We start from the raw sequence: 6,198 nt of genomic DNA, 5'->3' as shown, positions 1-6,198 counted from the left end.
GGGCCACAAGTTTAATACACTAATAGGCAAATTAACTAAAGTGGCAAATACCTCCAGCTTCTCAGTGGAATGTTATGAACAACTTTTTACATAAAGAAAACTCCTTTCCACAACTGCTGACATGTTTTTCAGGATTTTAGTTTGACTCCTGCCAATTTGAATCCCTAGACTGGAATAAATGCAGAGCCATCTGTTCTGACGTGGCTGTTGTGACAGTTCTAGGTTCACTGAAGCAATTGTTTCTATTACCCTCGGTACTCATGATATGCTTCACTTTGCAGCATCCCTACTGAATAAACTGTACTTAACTCGTATCACGAATATAATCAGGTTAAGTTCTTGGTAAAATTTCTGTGTGCAAGAATAGCTTAACCCTTTCAGCTCCAAGCCTCCAAAACCTATGTTGGTGGTTTGAACTTTTTATGCCATTCCCAATGACTTTTGCAGATAGAGTTTTTGGAGTATCTCTCATTATATTAAACATTATGTAACCTTAATGTTTAAATTGAGAGAAGAGTAGGGGGCAAATTTTAGTGTATCAAGACCAATTTTTGTTGAGCCTTGTTAATTCATTTAAACTATATGGTTCTGTGGGAATGACTAGGTGACTAGTCTTTTAAAGGTAGTACGGTTTAAAGTAGGAGGCTGAGTTCGGGCATTTATTCAGAGTTGTTAGGTAGAGATCATGAAAAGAACAGCAGACAGAGAGAGTGAAATGAAGGTGATTTTTGTTGGCATAATACAGAAGCTTCCGGGCTGCAGTAGATCATACCTGATCTGAATAAATTAATGGTAACTCGAGTAAGTTTCCATAAAATGTAATAATGAAGAACACAAATAATGTCCTAGCAGCTCATTCTGTTATTAATACAACTTTAGAGGTTTTACAGGATGACAGAATATTAAAAGTGTAAAAAAAAAGCTTAAATAGGCCAAGATTTAGGTGATTTATGCATTTATAAGAATATAAACATTATATGAAGGTAAAGCATTTAAAAGATAAGTTTTCCATAAAGATACCTTAGTCATTTGAAATGGTAAATCAAATGAGATGGGGTATGCTAATGCACCATCGATGATATAAACCACACATTTTAAGGTATTATCATTATATTAACAAAAAAGATACAGAAGCCCAGCCTAGATGATAAAAGTCAGGTGAGAAGAAGATGCTCAGGTTGCCAGACGCTGACTTAGGAGTCGAGAGCCAAGAAGTAAAGATGGAAGCCTGAGATACAATGCAAAAGCCAGGGAGTTCGTGGTTTTCTTAAGCTGAGAATCTGTACATCAAGTAGGTAATTTAGATGGAAAACAACAAGTCAGTGACAAGAGGTATCCCCAAAAAGACAGAGAAAATTTTAAAACTGATGGAGATCTTGAAAGATGGGAGGTGACTTTTTTTTGTTTTTAACCACTGTAGCTATAATGGCTGGACAAGGCAATGCCTGGAAACATTGGATAGCTAATAACTGATGAAGGGATGAATAAGTCAGAGATGAATAGATGAGGAATCTACTTATGGATATAGATATACATAAAGAAGTAGTGCATAGCTAAATCTCCAGTAAAGGTAAAGTGGAAATAAAATTGTGCCTGTTTATGGGAAATCAATAAATCGGTGGCTGAGAATGGAATGAATAAGACTGGGAAGAGAGGGGACTGGGCCTAGGTCTCAGCATTTGGGGGGGGGTTGGAGGGAATTTGGAAAAATGGGGGCTGGGAGGGAAAATCCTAGGGTCGGTGGGAGGCAAGACGGAAAAAAATGGAAAGGAAAGACTCAGAAAGCCAAAAAGTCAATGAGCCAAACAAAAATCAGAATCCAAAGTTTTGGGGTCTTGGGTAAAACTCTTCATTTAATTTAAAAAAATGAGTGTTAGCTATTCATTGCTCAAAGACAAAGAGCAGTATCCCAAGCGTTGGTGAAGAAGTTGAGTCCTATCTACGGTTGAGAACTGAGTGCCTAGTGGTGAGGCGCATACATACGATGAAAAGGGCACTCTTTGCTTCTGGCCCTTGTTCAGGTTCCAGTGCCTGGAGACGTAAACACTGCAGTGTGGTATGAAGCAGCCTTGAGACAGGAGAGCCAGATCCTGAACGCATTTTATCCACTGAGAGCCACTGCGTACAACAGAGGTTCTTAAAGTTTGATCCGTGGACCAGCAGCATCAGCATATCTAAGCACTGGCGGGAAAGGCAGAGCCATTGGTCCCACCCCAGACTCCCTGAATCAGAAAACTGGTGCTTCCAAGGTACATTATATGAGATTCCACAATATGATGAGACACAGCTTTGAAAAGAACTATTAGGTTGGTAATATGGTCTTGCATTTAGCCTCTAAAGAGGTACATAGGCCTGGTTGCGAAGAGATCTGTTTTCTTTGCTTTGAGGAATCTTACATGCTGGCAAGTGCAATAGTTATGTTGTACGCTTGCTAGCATAAAAAGATTTCTAACGAGAATTTCTTACAGTGTTACAGTTAATAAAGAACAAGATAGTTTGTGAAAGAGAACTATTTTTGAGTTTAAAAAAAACGAAAAGGAAGTACATTTTGCTAAACCGTAACGTGCTAAGCACACAAGCCCCATCTAGTGGCCTTTGTACCAAGAGTTCAGTCAAGGTTTCTAAAGGGCTACAAGCCAACTCTGGCTCTATAGATTTAGAGTCAGCACTTAGATGCCTGGACTACAGCATGTAGGCATCATAATGTCATATCCTCTTTGCAAAACACTCCTCAAGTTTTGTAGAAGCTCTCCTAAATTTCAAAACTATCTAGAATCGGAAAAGGAAGAAAACATTTATTGAGTTCCAATTATGTCAAGCTCTACATTAGATGTTTTTATATATTTGTAGACATATATGTGATAGAGATAGAGACAGAGCTAGAGCTAGAGACAGAGACATACAGGGTGGCCATTAAATCTGGAAACATAGGTGAATACGTAAATATTTTACTAATATTATAACATAATAATATAAAATTATCTGTGGCTTCAGAATATGTCACTGAAAGAAACAAAGTTCTGGAGGGACTCTTTTCATAGTCACACTATATGTTATTCCTATGGTACCCTGTGGTTAACTCTGCTATAGCATTTTTCATTCTATGATATTGCCAATTTTTTCTCTTTAAATACTACTTTAAGGTCTTTAAGGAACAAAACCATTTTTTATTCTTGGCACCAAGCATAGTGCTCAATAAAGTGATTAATAATTGTTTGTTAAATGAATAAGTGCATGGATGAATGAACGGAAGCGGAAGATGAGTTATTTAAATCCTCGCCCTTCTATTTCATATTATATATATGTATATGTGTGTGTATATATATATATATATATACACACACATAAGTATATATTACTTTCCAAACAGTGAAACTGAACTTTATTAGCAAGTATGGGAGTATCCAGAGATGTCTTCGCATTGTGTTCTACCTTCTACAAATATTTGTTACTCAATAAAAGTAACTGCTGATGAATCCAGGATCTTAGTAAGGAGAAATGGATATTTACAGAAATAATTACAATGTAATATAACATGTGAAAAGTGACATGCAAGTGACAATGACTTTTTGCTCATTGCATTTACATGGAAGAAATGACTTTCAGTTGGAGGCAACAAGGAACACTTTATTTAACTGACTCATGAAAAATTTTAGTACAATTTGAGTAAGATTATGATGGAAAGGTATTTCACAAAGAGGAAGAACTTGAGTAAAGCGTTTGTTGGACATTAGCCACAGCTCCCAGTATGTTCCTGGCACACTGTACATGAACAGAAGCAATATGGCAATAAAGCCTTGGAATTAAGTGGAGTCAGAGCAGGGCACATTTGGGGCCTTTTTTGCAAGATTCCGGGTGACAGACTTCACTTCTTAGAATCAATACATCTAAGGACAAAAGGTACTAAGAAAAAGAAAGTCAACAAAACAAATTTAATAACCTGGTGATAGAGGCAGATTTTTATTTCTAACATGGATAATCTAAGGACAAAAGGTACTAAGAAAAAGAAAGTCAACAAAACAAATTTAATAACCCTGGTGATAGAGGCAGATTTTTATTTCTAACATGGATAATCCTATTTTGAATATATGCTCTAATTATCAGTACAAATGGGAGTTTCATTGCACTCATACTCGGTTCACAGATCACCACATATATTCAATGTAAGATTTCCCCTCTGGATTGGTTTTATAGATTAGTTCCATCAATAACCAAGAATTAATCATTTTAATCAAAATAAGCCTTGGTGGTGATACAGATTACGTGTAACGAGAACCAAAGTATTGCTACTTTGACTCCTAGTGTGTTTCTAATATTATTGACAGGTATAATCAAATTTAAATAATTGATCTTTTTTCTCTTTTTTAAAAAGAAAACCCTATAACAATTAGAGTTGTTTTTGTTTAATATGGAGGAAAATGGCAAGAAAGAATCTCAATTGTCTTAGGATTGTTTAATAACTTAGCATTAAACTACTGAAACTGAAAGAATTAGTTTCAGATATCACGCTTCACGTTTCAGGTTTCTATGGAACTATAGCATTGAGCAAACCTTTTAAAGCAACATATAGGATGGTACCTCTTTTAAGTAATGAGAGGCGCCATCTTTTTGTAAAAGGCTCTTTCTTTTCCAGAAAATATTTTCAAGGTGACACGTCACTTAAATGAAAGGAGCAGTAGACTAACAAGGGAGACATAAAATTTATTATGACTATAAAAAATATGAAAAATTTCACATCCACTGAGAAACATCCTCTCTTCTTTTTTTTACCACCTTATTTTACCCACTAGAACTCTTTCAAAATTGAGTCTGCTTCTTAGACCTCCCAAACCTTAACTGAAGTTTCATCTATGAGCCAATTCAGAGGTTATGTTTGGACTGAGTCAGATCAAGATGGCAGAGTAGGAAGACCCTGAGAACGTGTCCTACCACAAACCTAAAAACTACAACTACATATAGACCAACTCTCTCTGAAAATGACCTAAAAACTAGCATAACAGCTTTTCTACAATCAAGGATATAAAGAAAGAACCGTATGTATTCTGATAGGTAGGAGAAGAAGCAATTTAGCCAGGACTCATACCCCTAGTGGGTGATCTAGAAGAGGAGGGGGATATCACAGGTTCAGGGATCTTTCCAAGGAGCAAGGGATTTGTGCTCCATATGTGCCACCTCAGCCCTGAGGTCTGGTACGGAAGATGAGCCCCCTTAGCTAATTATGAAAACAAGTGTAGCTTACCAGGTGTTATGGGAAACCAAGACTATGGTCTTGAAGGCAGTGTACAGACTTGCTCACTCTCAGTCTGAGCACAGAGCAGCAGATAGAAAACTGACTTGATGATCTGGGTGGTCTGCCAGGACTACCCCAGTGCACTCCCCATCCCACACTGGGCCTTGGCTCTAGCTTCTCTTGCCCCAGCCCTACTCCTCACCAAGGCAGTGACTGCCATCACTCCATGGGAGAAGCTGCCACTCATGCCAAGCTCTGGCTCCATCCTCCCTGGTCCCATTCCTCACCAAGGTGGCAAGAACCAGTGCACCATGGAGGAAGCCACAGACAGCAGGGCTCTCATCAGATCCAGTTCTCCCATCAAAGTTACTGGGCACATACAGACTGTATAGGGACACTCCCACACAAGGACATGTCTTCAAGACTGGGATGGGTAACAGTTTCATCTAATCTCATAGAAACATACAGAGAAAGTCAAAATGCGAAGACAAATGTTCCAAATGAAAGAGCAAGATAAAACCCAGAAAAAAATCCTAATGACATGAAGATAAGTCATTTAACTGATAAAGAGTTCAAAATTATGGTCATAAAAATGCTCACTGAACTCAGGAAAAGAATAGAGAAACACAGTGAGAATATCAACAAAGAACTATAAAATACAAAAAAGAACCAATCAGAGCTGAACAATGCAATAACTGAAGTGAAAAATACACCTGAATAAATTAACAACAGATTGAGTGATACAGAAGAATGTATAAGCAACTTGGAAGACAGAATAAATCACACAGTCAGAACAGCAAAAGAATTTTTTTTAATGAGGGTAGTTTAAGGGACATCTGAGGTAATATGAGATGTACTAACATTCACATTATAGGGATCCCAGAAGGAGAAGAGAGAGAGAAGGAGGTAGAAAGTGTATTTGATGAAATAATGGCTGAAAACTTTCCTAACCTGAAGAAGGAAACAGA

The sequence above is a fragment of the Stenella coeruleoalba genome (assembly GCF_951394435.1).
Source record: "Stenella coeruleoalba genome assembly, chromosome: 18".
In the NCBI taxonomy this organism is placed as follows: domain Eukaryota; kingdom Metazoa; phylum Chordata; class Mammalia; order Artiodactyla; family Delphinidae; genus Stenella; species Stenella coeruleoalba.
This window is presented reverse-complemented; position numbering follows the sequence as displayed.